The following is an 11,295-nucleotide window of genomic DNA, read 5'->3' on the forward strand; positions in this document are numbered from 1 at the left end:
AATTAAAAAACATTAAAAAAATAAATAAAAAAGGAATTATAAACAAAAGGACAAGAGCAATGTGTTTGGTTAGCAGACATGTCCAAAAAAGGAGTAGAGGGAAGCTAAGCTTATTGATCCCTACCCCCTTACATTTATATTTGTTCTTCCATTAATTTGACTAGATAATGAGAAACGGCAGACAGGTCTTGTTAAAACCTGGTATGGATATATATGTTTTTGTTCTCACTTTTTCTGTCCTTTTTTTTCTCCCATCCCAATTTAGTCCAATTTAGGTGTAGAACTACCACATGCCTCCTCCGATACATGTGGAGTCAGCCAGCCACTTATTTTCACCTGACAGTTCACGCTATTTCCCCCCGATCCCCTCCCTGCTGAACAGGCGCCCCAACCGACCAGTAGGAACCGCAGTTTACAACGACCAGGACACATACAGCGGCCGGCTTCCCACCCGCTAGCACTGCCAATTGTGTTAGTAGAGACGACTGACCAAGCCGGAGGTACCGCTGACAGCTGGATTCGATCCCAGAGTCTCTGCGGTGGTAGGCGAGTGCATTCTCCACTGCGCTACCCAGCCGCACCGGTATGGATATATTTAATTAGAAAAGGAGTAGTCAGGTATCCAGGCAGAGGTCGATTACATGGGGGGGATTCTCGTACAGTCCAGGGCGTGCGCGGGACAGGATAGTCAGACAGGCAGGGGTCTATACACGGGTACAGGCTAGTCAGACAGGCAGGGGTCTATACACGGGTACAGGTCCTCATACGTTCGGGGGAAAAGGCAAGGAGAGTTGTCAAGAAGGCAGGGATCAGAACACGTCTATCGAGAGCCAGAGATCAGGGTGAAGAGCCAGGTAGGACTGCAGGGAAAGGAGGACAACAAAGGGTTAGGCACGGTCAGAGAACAACGGACTAGATAACTATACGAGAGCAGTATAACACGACTAACTGAAATACGAAGTTACTATCTGGCAGCCTCATGACATCTGCGGTGGGGTTATATCACTGACGTCAATCAGCTGCTCCGCTGACAGCAGCACACCTGCACTCCATACCTGACTGACCAGAGAGAGAGAGAGAGAGAGAGAGAGAGAGAGAGAGAGAGAGAGAGAGAGAGAGAGAGAGAGAGAGAGAGAGAGAGAGAGAGAGAGAGAGAGAGAGAAGCCCGGCAGAGACTGTGACATAATCTGTTTGTTGATTTCAAATGGGATTTAAGTTTTAGTCATGAAATGCACAGGATGCAATACACGACAAATGGACAAACGGACAAATCTAATCTCACATCTGGCGGTTGAATATTACAGGGTTTATTCCATCAAAGTGAGCTCACCTCTGCTACATACAACAGAGGCTTACTACTTCATCAAGTTGTCTTGTTGGACTTGTCTGTCAACCTTTCATAGAACTGTAATGCTCAGAACAATCCTATTATATTCAGAGTTAAAATTGCTCAGTGGATTGTTTGCTATGTTATATGGCCATGTCGTGTCTATAGGCTACCCCTGGTCAAGTATGTGGTGTATAAAATATAATCTATGTTTGTCATACATGTGATTTCCCCCCCCCCCCCCCGTTGTGAATGTAAACAACTCTCCCAAAAGCAATAACTTGAGCATCTAATCAGTGATTTCTTCAAGAGACACTTCCAGAAGCTGCTCCATTGAAGTCAATAGAAGCTTGAATTTATGGACATTGTGAGAGCGTCAAAGGTAATATCCCTGGCATAATGGTACATGGTTTTATTTCTAGTTGAGAACTCTTACTCTTACAATAAGAATAATAATAAACAATTTATTATAAAGACAAAGTAATGCTAAATTAAGCATGCTCTACATCTTCTGGTCGCCTCAGACCACTAGCGGACTGACCATCGGGACCACCGGGAGTTTTCCCGGTGGCCTGGCAGACTGTCATGGCCTGGCTGCAGCTGGCAGACTGGCAAATGCTTTTTTTATTTTTAAATTTGTTTGTTTGTGCCCGCAGTCAGGCCACTGAACTCCGAAGCAGGCCAGGTCGGTATACATGTTTATATTTGCGCATAATAAGTGCAGGCAAGCAGGCAGGAATGCGTGATTTTTTTTCGTAGCCGCAGTTTGCGAAGACGCTCTCTGATTGGTTTAGCTCCGAAGGGCTCTTCCGTGTTACTACACGAGTTTTGAATCAGATGGACATTGAAATTGACGTGGAAACTCCGGATGTTGATCACTTTATTGGATCGGCAATAGGCAGCCCGCGGGCCGAAATGGGCCCGCCAGCAATCATTTTTGGCCTGTCAGTTTATTTTGAGAATATGATATTTATTTTACACGCAGGAAATATTCACTTGTGACGACAGAGTGTCTTTGTGAAGCTGTATCTATCTATTCATCATATCTATGTCTGTCACTATAGCCAATTGAAATGCTAGAAATGGTCACGTGGACTGGGAGAACCAATGGAATAGTCCCACCGGGCCGCGTGTATATTTTCCCTAACGCACTTTCACTTCCGCGTTTGGGAAGCGATCATGCGAGCGACTAACGTTAACAAAACAAATGTCTTTGGATAGCTTCTTTGCAACGGGGAAATACCAACTGAGGAGCCAGAAGAGGAGCCTACAACCTCCAAGACACATAAAGCTTCTTTTAATAAACAGGAGTCATACTTAAAATACGGGTTTATCGCAACAGGTGACTCTCGCGTGTTGACATGGCAACACGAGGCAATGAAGCAACTGTGTTCAAGTTGGCAGAAGATTCATTCAACGCAAGTGGACATTTGACATGTTTCAAACATTAGCAGGGATTTTGGAGGACCGAAACAGAAACAATAATAAGCCCAGGGCAGGGCTGCATTATGGTGAGTTGTGTTTTAATAATAATAATACATTCGATTTATAATACCCCCGCCGCGGTGCTGCAAATCAAATGCCCACCCTACTGATCTGTTCATGTGTTATAATAATAATAATAATAATAATACATTCGATTTATAATGCGAGCACCTGCATTAAAATCAAATAACTGATCTGTTCATGTGTTATGCACCCGAGAGGCACTTTATAATAGAAAAAAGACAGTGCAAACATGTATATGTCGCTTACAGTTTATTATGCCACCTATGCAGCTCGTTTAGTTTGACAGAGTTAAAAAAGATTCACTATCATTATATTAAATTAGCCATTGTTTTTGGTCCTGGCCCGCCATTCAATGGCTTGAGGAAAAATTGGCCCGTGAGCAAACCTAATTGCCGACCCCTTGTACTGTATGGGTATGGGCCTGGCCTGGCCTGGCCTGCCTGAGTCAAATTCCCGGTAGGAATTATGGTACCAGTATGGACTGCCTCAGAGGTGTAGTGGTTACGTCATTGTGTGAGGTTCGCCTGTTCCCTGGACCTTTAATTCCCTGTCTCCTCACCTCACCAGCCCCCACCCTCGCGTTGTTGATTTATTGCATTCCCTGCCTCGCTCCGTTCCTTTAAGGTACTGTGAGGATTCTGTGTTGATTGGTCCGAGCTGAACACACACTTCTAAGTCAAGTATCAATTACCATCACGCACCTGATGTGTGTTCTAATTAGCTGGACTTCCCCTTCAGTCCTCGTCGGGTCGTTCTTTATTCTCTCTATTCCGTATCCTTATCTTATCTGTATCTGTATGCTGGTTCGTCTCCGGCGTGAGACGAGGTGCCAGCCATCGCCACCTGTCACCGTTTGCCTGGAGTGGGACACAGCCGGTGCGCTCTCTAATTCTCTACGGGAGGTTTTCCTGTGTCCCACTCCAGACGTCTAGCTGGCGCGCTACTACTCCAGACGCACATCGCTCCCTATCCTACGGGGGGATGCGCGCTCTTCAAGCCGATGCGCCCCACTCCAGACGTCTAGCTGGCGCGCTACTACTCCAGACGCACATCGCTCCCTATCCTGCGGGGGGATGCGCGCTCTTCAAGCCGACGCGCCCCACTCCAGACGTCTAGCTGGCGCGCTACTACTCCAGACGCACATCGCTCCCTATCCTACGGGGGGATGCGCGCTCTTCAAGCCGACGCGCCCCACTCCAGACGTCTAGCCGGCGCGCTACTACTCCAGACGCGCATCGCTTCCTAATCCTCTACGGGGGGATGCGCGCTCTTCAAGCCGATGCGCCCCACTCCAGACGTCTAGCTGGCGCGCTACTACTCCAGACGCACATCGCTCCCTATCCTGCGGGGGGATGCGCGCTCTTCAAGCCGACGCGCCCCACTCCAGACGTCTAGCTGGCGCGCTACTACTCCAGACGCACATCGCTCCCTATCCTACGGGGGGATGCGCGCTCTTCAAGCCGACGCGCCCCACTCCAGACGTCTAGCCGGCGCGCTACTACTCCAGACGCACATCGCTCCCTATCCTGCGGGGGGATGCGCGCTCTTCAAGCCGACGCGCCCCACTCCAGACGTCTAGCTGGCGCGCTACTACTCCAGACGCACATCGCTCCCTATCCTACGGGGGGATGCGCGCTCTTCAAGCCGACGCGCCCCACTCCAGACGTCTAGCCGGCGCGCTACTACTCCAGACGCGCATCGCTTCCTAATCCTCTACGGGAGGATGCGTCTCTCCGAGCCGGCGCGCTCTCCGAGCCGGCGCGCTCTCCGAGCCGGCGCGCTCTTCTCCAGACACGCTCCACTCCAGACCCCCGAGCCGGCGCGCTCTTCTAGCCGGCGCGCTACTACTCCAGACGCGCTCCTACCCCAGACGCGCTCCACTCCAGACCCCCGAGCCGGCGCGCTCTTCTCCAGACGCGCTCCACTCCAGACCCCCGAGCCGGCGCGCTCTTCTAGCCGGCGCGCTACTACTCCAGACGCGCTCCTACCCCAGACGCGCTCCACTCCAGACCCCCGAGCCGGCGCGCTCTTCTAGCCGGCGCGCTACTACTCCAGACGCGCTACTACTCCAGACGCGCTCCTACTCCAGACGCGTTCCCACTCCAGATGCGCATCGCTTCCTAATTCTCTACGGGAGGATGCGTCTCTCCGAGCCGGCGCGCTCTCCGAGCCGGCGCGCTCTTCAAGCCGATGCGCCCTACTCCAGACGTTTAGCCGGCGCGCTCTTCAAGCCGACGCGCCCCACTCCAGACCCCGAGCCGGCGCGCTCCACTCCAGACGTCTAGCCTGCGCGCTCCTACTCCATCCCTGTAAGCAGCTCTGGCCCTCGCCCTGTCCAAGGCCTTAACCCTGTTTTCTCTGTCCCTGTCTCCAGCCCGCCTCCCCGGGCCTCTGTCCCTGTTCCCCTCTCCAGTGCCCCTGTTCCTGCCCTGTCCTTTGCCCTGGCCCTGTCCTTTAGCCTTAGCCCCTTAGCCTGCTCGCCTCTTAAAGGCACAGTGCCAATTTTCCCTAATTCTTGTTTCCAGTATTTTGTGTTCTCCCTTAAAGGGACAGTGCCGCTTTTTGTTTGTATTCAATAAATGCCCTGTTCTTGGCTTACTCTCATACCTGTCTTGTGTTGTGCGATTGGGGTCGGTTACAAACCATAACACATTGCTGTTTCCGGCCGGTCCACCATCTTGAAAACGCAATGTATTTCCCCATTGCCCATTTCTAAATCGTCTCGATTAAAACAAATAAAGCATGAACATTAGCATGGTGTACCTTTCTGTGCGTATTCATTCACAATCTATAGCTCAACATGAAAATATTCGCAATTAATCGTAAAAGAAATCGCAGAATTTAATTTCAACCAAAAATGCTTAAACAATAATGTTAGTGATAGAAGAGAACTCATTAATTTGTTATACCCAGATTTCTGAATGAATCCACATACTGAATGACAAAACTAATTTCATGAGTATTAATGCTGCATTTGATTATAAACTCTGAGGTCAGAAATTCCGACTTCCTAACACGAAAAATCGAATAAAACGGCATGTCCATTGTCGCAAACTCGGGTATGATTTTCTCAACCCCCAGTTCAAGCCTCAGCGTCATTTGACGTAATTTCAACACGTTGTAAATTGTCTTTGTGAGTTGTAGTTCATGCAAGACAAATTGTATAAAAAAAATTGCCAAAAAGGTTTAGCGTGAGCATCCACGTTTTTTCCGACTTTGTAGCTCGAACGCACATGGGTCAGAGACGACACAATTCCCACTTCCAACGTCCGACCATAACGAATGCAGCATATCATCTGTTACTCTCAACACTGAATGACGCTCCTGTAGATGTCCTGTCCACTTGAGTCACAACAGAATAAGGTCATAATAGGAATTGCATATGATATGACCCTTTTAAATGACTCAATATTACCATGGTAGTTTTGTATGTGTTGTACAATACATATTTCTGCCTGAGATCTGTCTCTTAACCCTTTCACCACCACACTATAGAAGGTTAACGTTAGGTTATGACTATAACCAAGTTCTGTTAGTTAGGGGCGACGCTTGGCATCACCTTCTGCACTATCTCGCGTACGTGCACGCGTACTGAATAAATTCCACAAATGTACCTCTAATACCAGTATTAGTCTGACCACACCCCTCATCAGCTTACCTTCATAAGCAGGTGTGTGGTCACCTGCTCTCCTCCTTCCCAAGCTTTCACCACAAGGTGAGGTCAAGGGCTGCAGCGGCCGTCTGATGCCAAGCGTCGCCCCTAACTAACAGAACTTGGTTATAGTCATAACCTAACGTTCTGTATCGTTAAGGGGCTTAGCTTGGCATCACCTTCTGCACAAGGGAGGCCAAGCGGAGCCGCTGGCTGACAAATACACCCCGCTGACAGCCCCCCACAACCATCAGAACAGGGAGGGCCGAGCCCCCCCGACCCCCCCTAATGGCGGGTAGCCCCCCTATTAGGGGCTTCACGGGAAGGCGACGGACCCGACCGTGCGAAGAGGCACTCAAGCAACTCAACGCACAGGGTGAGCAGACCGTGGCTTGACCCCACGACTACACACACGCACAACCCGCATGCCACCCGGGAACGAACGGAGGAACAACCTCGTTACTGCCCCCAGAATCACGGGGTCAAGAGCAAACCCAACCCCGTGGCAAGGCCGTAGCAGCGGAGCGCGAAGGAAGACCCAGATCCACCAAAGGACCGGGCTCCCTGGAATGGGGGCCCGGAGAAGTCCATGATGCCAGCATCAAGACCCCACCAGGGGGGCACCTAGTGACCCCGCCCCCCACATCGCCAGCGTATCCGGACAAGGGGCCCCTCAGCCGAGCGGGCCCTGTCCTCCCCAACAGCACACCGCCTGGAACACAAGCCCTGCAACAGGCAGACAGCACGGTTAACACACAAGAGGTAACCAACGGAAGCAGGCAGCGCACCGGGGAAAGACCAGGCAACAGGCTGTCAACCCAAGCCTGGAAAAACTGCGGACGAGGCAGGCGCCAGAAAGGACAGCTGAACAGCCGTCCCGGCGGAAGGGGCGTATGCTGGCGTTGTCGCATAACCAAACTTTCAAACAGCACGTCAGAAGTGGGATCCGTAGACCACTCGACCCCTGACAGCTGCCCACAGAAAAGCCCATACGATCGGCAGACGTCATGAACGTGCAGGGGCACCCTCAACCGGAGAACCGGGAGTTGACACTGCAGCAACACACCAGAGAACCAACCACCCAGGCATCACCCCATGCAATGGTTGGTCCCATAACCCCTCAGGAAAGAACCCCAAAACACACCTGCGGCACCGCCGCAGCCCGCGTTCCGGTTCCCAACAGGGCTATCCCGGGCCTACAGGTCAACGAGCATCACCCCGGACCGGGCCCGGTGATACGGGGAGCACAGGATCCCAAAGGAGGTTAACCCCACCCAACAGGCTCCTCAGCGCCAAAACGCAAGAGAAGAGCGTAATATGGAAGACCAGCCCCAGCACCCCGCACATTCCCAGGAGTTCACCCAACCAAGTACCAACCAAGACCAACCCGTACAGCGGCCGAGATCCGACGAGATCGGACGCGTACAGGTCGGCACGGCCGTAAGCCATTACGACAGTGCAGAATACAACGCACCCAACAAGGGTCCCATAACGCTCAACCCTGTGACACCCGGATCGACCTAGCATTTTTCCCCCTGAAAAAACCCCAAGTCCCTCAGGGTACCAGAACAGCAGATCTGCATCCCCAGCGGACAACGGGTGCACTGATCTGGACCAGCGCGACCAGAACCAGTCCCGTGCCCTAATCACGCCGACCTGCCAACCCCAGGAGAAGGGGCAGATATGCGCGTTTGATCCCAACATAAAAAAGAAGGCGCCACCCAGACGTGTCGGTATGAACCGCGTCCGGCGGCCCACCCCTAGGGCGTGAGACCCTTCCCCATATGTCCAGACCCATTCCGTCATCATCCCCTGACATGAACGGGAACCCATCGACAACACACAGGATGTCGGAAGAGGAAAAAAAAAACCATCCCAATTGCTCCATAAAAACGCTGTTTTACCAAAGCAAACGAGGCGCGCCAGTCAGCAACGGCCCAAAGCACATCCTGAGCCAGCACTATGTGTGCGTTCTGACATACCCACATCAACAATAGGTCGTTTAGACCACCATATTGAATCCCCAAGACGCCCAGGGAACGACAAGAGGGGCGAGATGCAATCAACTCCATGAATGAATGAATGAAAACATTTACCCAACAGACTGCAGTACAGGAATACATACAAAAAGATAAGGGGAGGCAGACCCGAGAAAGACGTTAGTCTTGTTTCCATCAGGGACCCTCATTTCATATCCATCAAGACACATTCAACTCTTTATAAAATAAAGAAAAGGCATCACCCGTATGACCCAACTGCACAGCTGGGAGTAAAAACCCTGTTTTTCACATGATTTTAATCCAGTCACTCCTTTTAATCAGAGTGTAAGACCAGACTCCCCCAGAAAACACCTTCCCACATGAGACCACGGTCAAGAAAAAGATATGCAACTGTGAGACACGTGACCAACAGACTCAAGTTTGACACATAAACGGGCGCAGCAGGCTGTAAGTCCTGCGCCCAACCTCGACATCTTTAAGACACCAGCTCATGGAAGGCGTCGCCATAGCAACAACGCTACAACGGGCGGGGAAACCCACCGGATCCTGTCATAACAGGAGTCGGTAGAATACCCCTTCCCCCCCCCCCCCGCCCCCCCTGTCAAGCACTGGCTTGGCCCCGACTGGCTCAGCAGAAAAGATCAACAAATCCTCTAAACCAATCAAGTGGGAAAAAGCAGGGGTTTATTCGACACCCCCTCCGAAAACACACCTTTTATCCCTACACACAGAAACAACCGTAGCCATCTTGAAAACCTCCGGTAGAACAAAGCATAGCATAAGCTAATACAATGCCTGCTACCCACAAAATGTAAAAAAGGGTTTACAACAAAACACAAGTCGCCTGTGCGTGAATCCCATACCCGTTGCCTATGTCATACATAGGAAGAACGCTGAACGAGAGTAATGGCTAGGCCATGAAAAATGTGCGTACGAGCATTACTGCAACTAACAACACAGCGTTGTGAAAACACATATACTTAGTTAAAGCAATGGAATAACACCAGTTCTAATTGCATGTGGAGCATCAAGCTAATAGAACCTATTACCGAGTGTAAGTTGCAGACCTTGCTTAAAACCCGTAACACAACACAACTCACCCCCCAACGTAACAGGGTAGATTCATATATACACAACCCCACCATATGATTTGTATGAAGAAACACACAGTTTGTTCGGCCAAACACAGTCCCCCTTATATCGGGGAACTTTTTTTATTAATTAAAAAAGTGTAAGGCACAAAATCACAGAGGGGCCGGGAAGGGTGTAGAGGAGGGGACACAAAGGGGAAAAAGTCACTCCTAACGGCGTCTGCCACCTCGCGCCGCTCGAGTCTTGCCACCCCGGGGAGCCCCGGAGGGACGATAGGTTACAGTCTGCTGGACACGACGTTCCCTACCGTCTCCTCCGGTCTGGGATGGGCCGGCGGTGGCCGAAGCGCCGTTTCGTCCCCTGGCCCTCTTGGCAGGGCCAGCAGCGGCGGTGGAGGTAGTGGTAGCGGCGACAGAGACAGCTTGACGTCGCGGAAGCCTTCTGCCCCCACCGGCAAGGACGGGAGGCGGAAAATGGGGTTGAAGGACGGATCTCTCCTCTGCCATTTCTCTGCATGTTGAGGTCATCAATTGCAGGGCCTTCCCGAACAGGCCAGCGTCGGAGAGGGCGGCCGTCAGAAGAGGGGCTCTCTTCTTCTCTGGCACACGGGCCTGCTCCAGCCAAAGGTGACGCTGGCCCAGGGTGGCCAGGGCGCGCACTTTCCCCATGGCTATGTCCAGCACCTGGGAAAGGTGCAGAACAGCTCCCGCAGCCTGGGTGATCTGATCGCATTTTACCTCGTTCAGATCCGTGCCGCCCGTCATTATCCCCGATACAAATCTAGCCAGGTGGGCGATGTTAGATGCCGCAGCCAGCGACTGTGTACCAGCGATGAATGACTGGTCACCCCAATAAGCCAATCACCTAGCCGACTTCCCCTGGAGGACCGGCTTGCATAGGGGTTCCCACACCATATCCGGACAGAGGAGCGCGGCCATCGGATTGTCAAGCCGAGGTACGCCCTCCCCCATACCTTTGACTAACCCCGACACCCGCGTAACTGGTACGTAGGCGGGAGTTAGTCCCATGATGTTGGACACCGCCTGACCCCGACGAACATAGGCCCCCATCGATGGGAAAAATGGGTAGACAACGTCCACCCCTCTCACTGGGGGACGCTGCCAGGGATGGCCTATGAGGTCATCAGGGACAGGTGCAGGCAATGGCAGCGGCAGCGGCACACCGTTTGCGGTGGCGGCTACCGCCATGAGCTCGGGAAACAAGGCCCGCAGTTCCCCCTGCGAACCCTCCTCCACCGACCCCGCATCCCTCGCATACAGCAGGCTGCGACTGGTCAAGGAGCCACAATCCGATGCGGCTGACAGTAGGGCATCCTGCTGATGAGGCCAAGGTGGTTCCTCGACATCCTCGAACAAGGCGCCCCATGGAGCCATTTCTCCCCCCTCCGGGGTCTCCGGAGGAGGGATACTCCCCTCCACGGGACCATCATACAAGAACCCGTCCGCCTCCTCCATGAAGTCTTCAGTTTCCATCAGAAATCCAGAGTCGGACGCGTCCTCGCTGGTCTCCAGCAATTCCCCAAACCCAGGCCGTTCGCGTCTGCACGCCACCATCTTGCGACGCGAGCGAGCAGACGCAAAAAGTTTTCGTCGCAAATCCTCCGGCTCCAAGACAATCCCCCGTTCATCAACGGGCGATTCCCCAGAACCAGAGGAACCAGAGTCGAGATCAGGCCATCGCCGGAGCGACGGCAC

This window comes from Notolepis coatsorum (assembly GCF_963971535.1).
Source record: "Notolepis coatsorum genome assembly, chromosome: 14".
NCBI classification, from domain to species: domain Eukaryota; kingdom Metazoa; phylum Chordata; class Actinopteri; order Aulopiformes; family Paralepididae; genus Notolepis; species Notolepis coatsorum.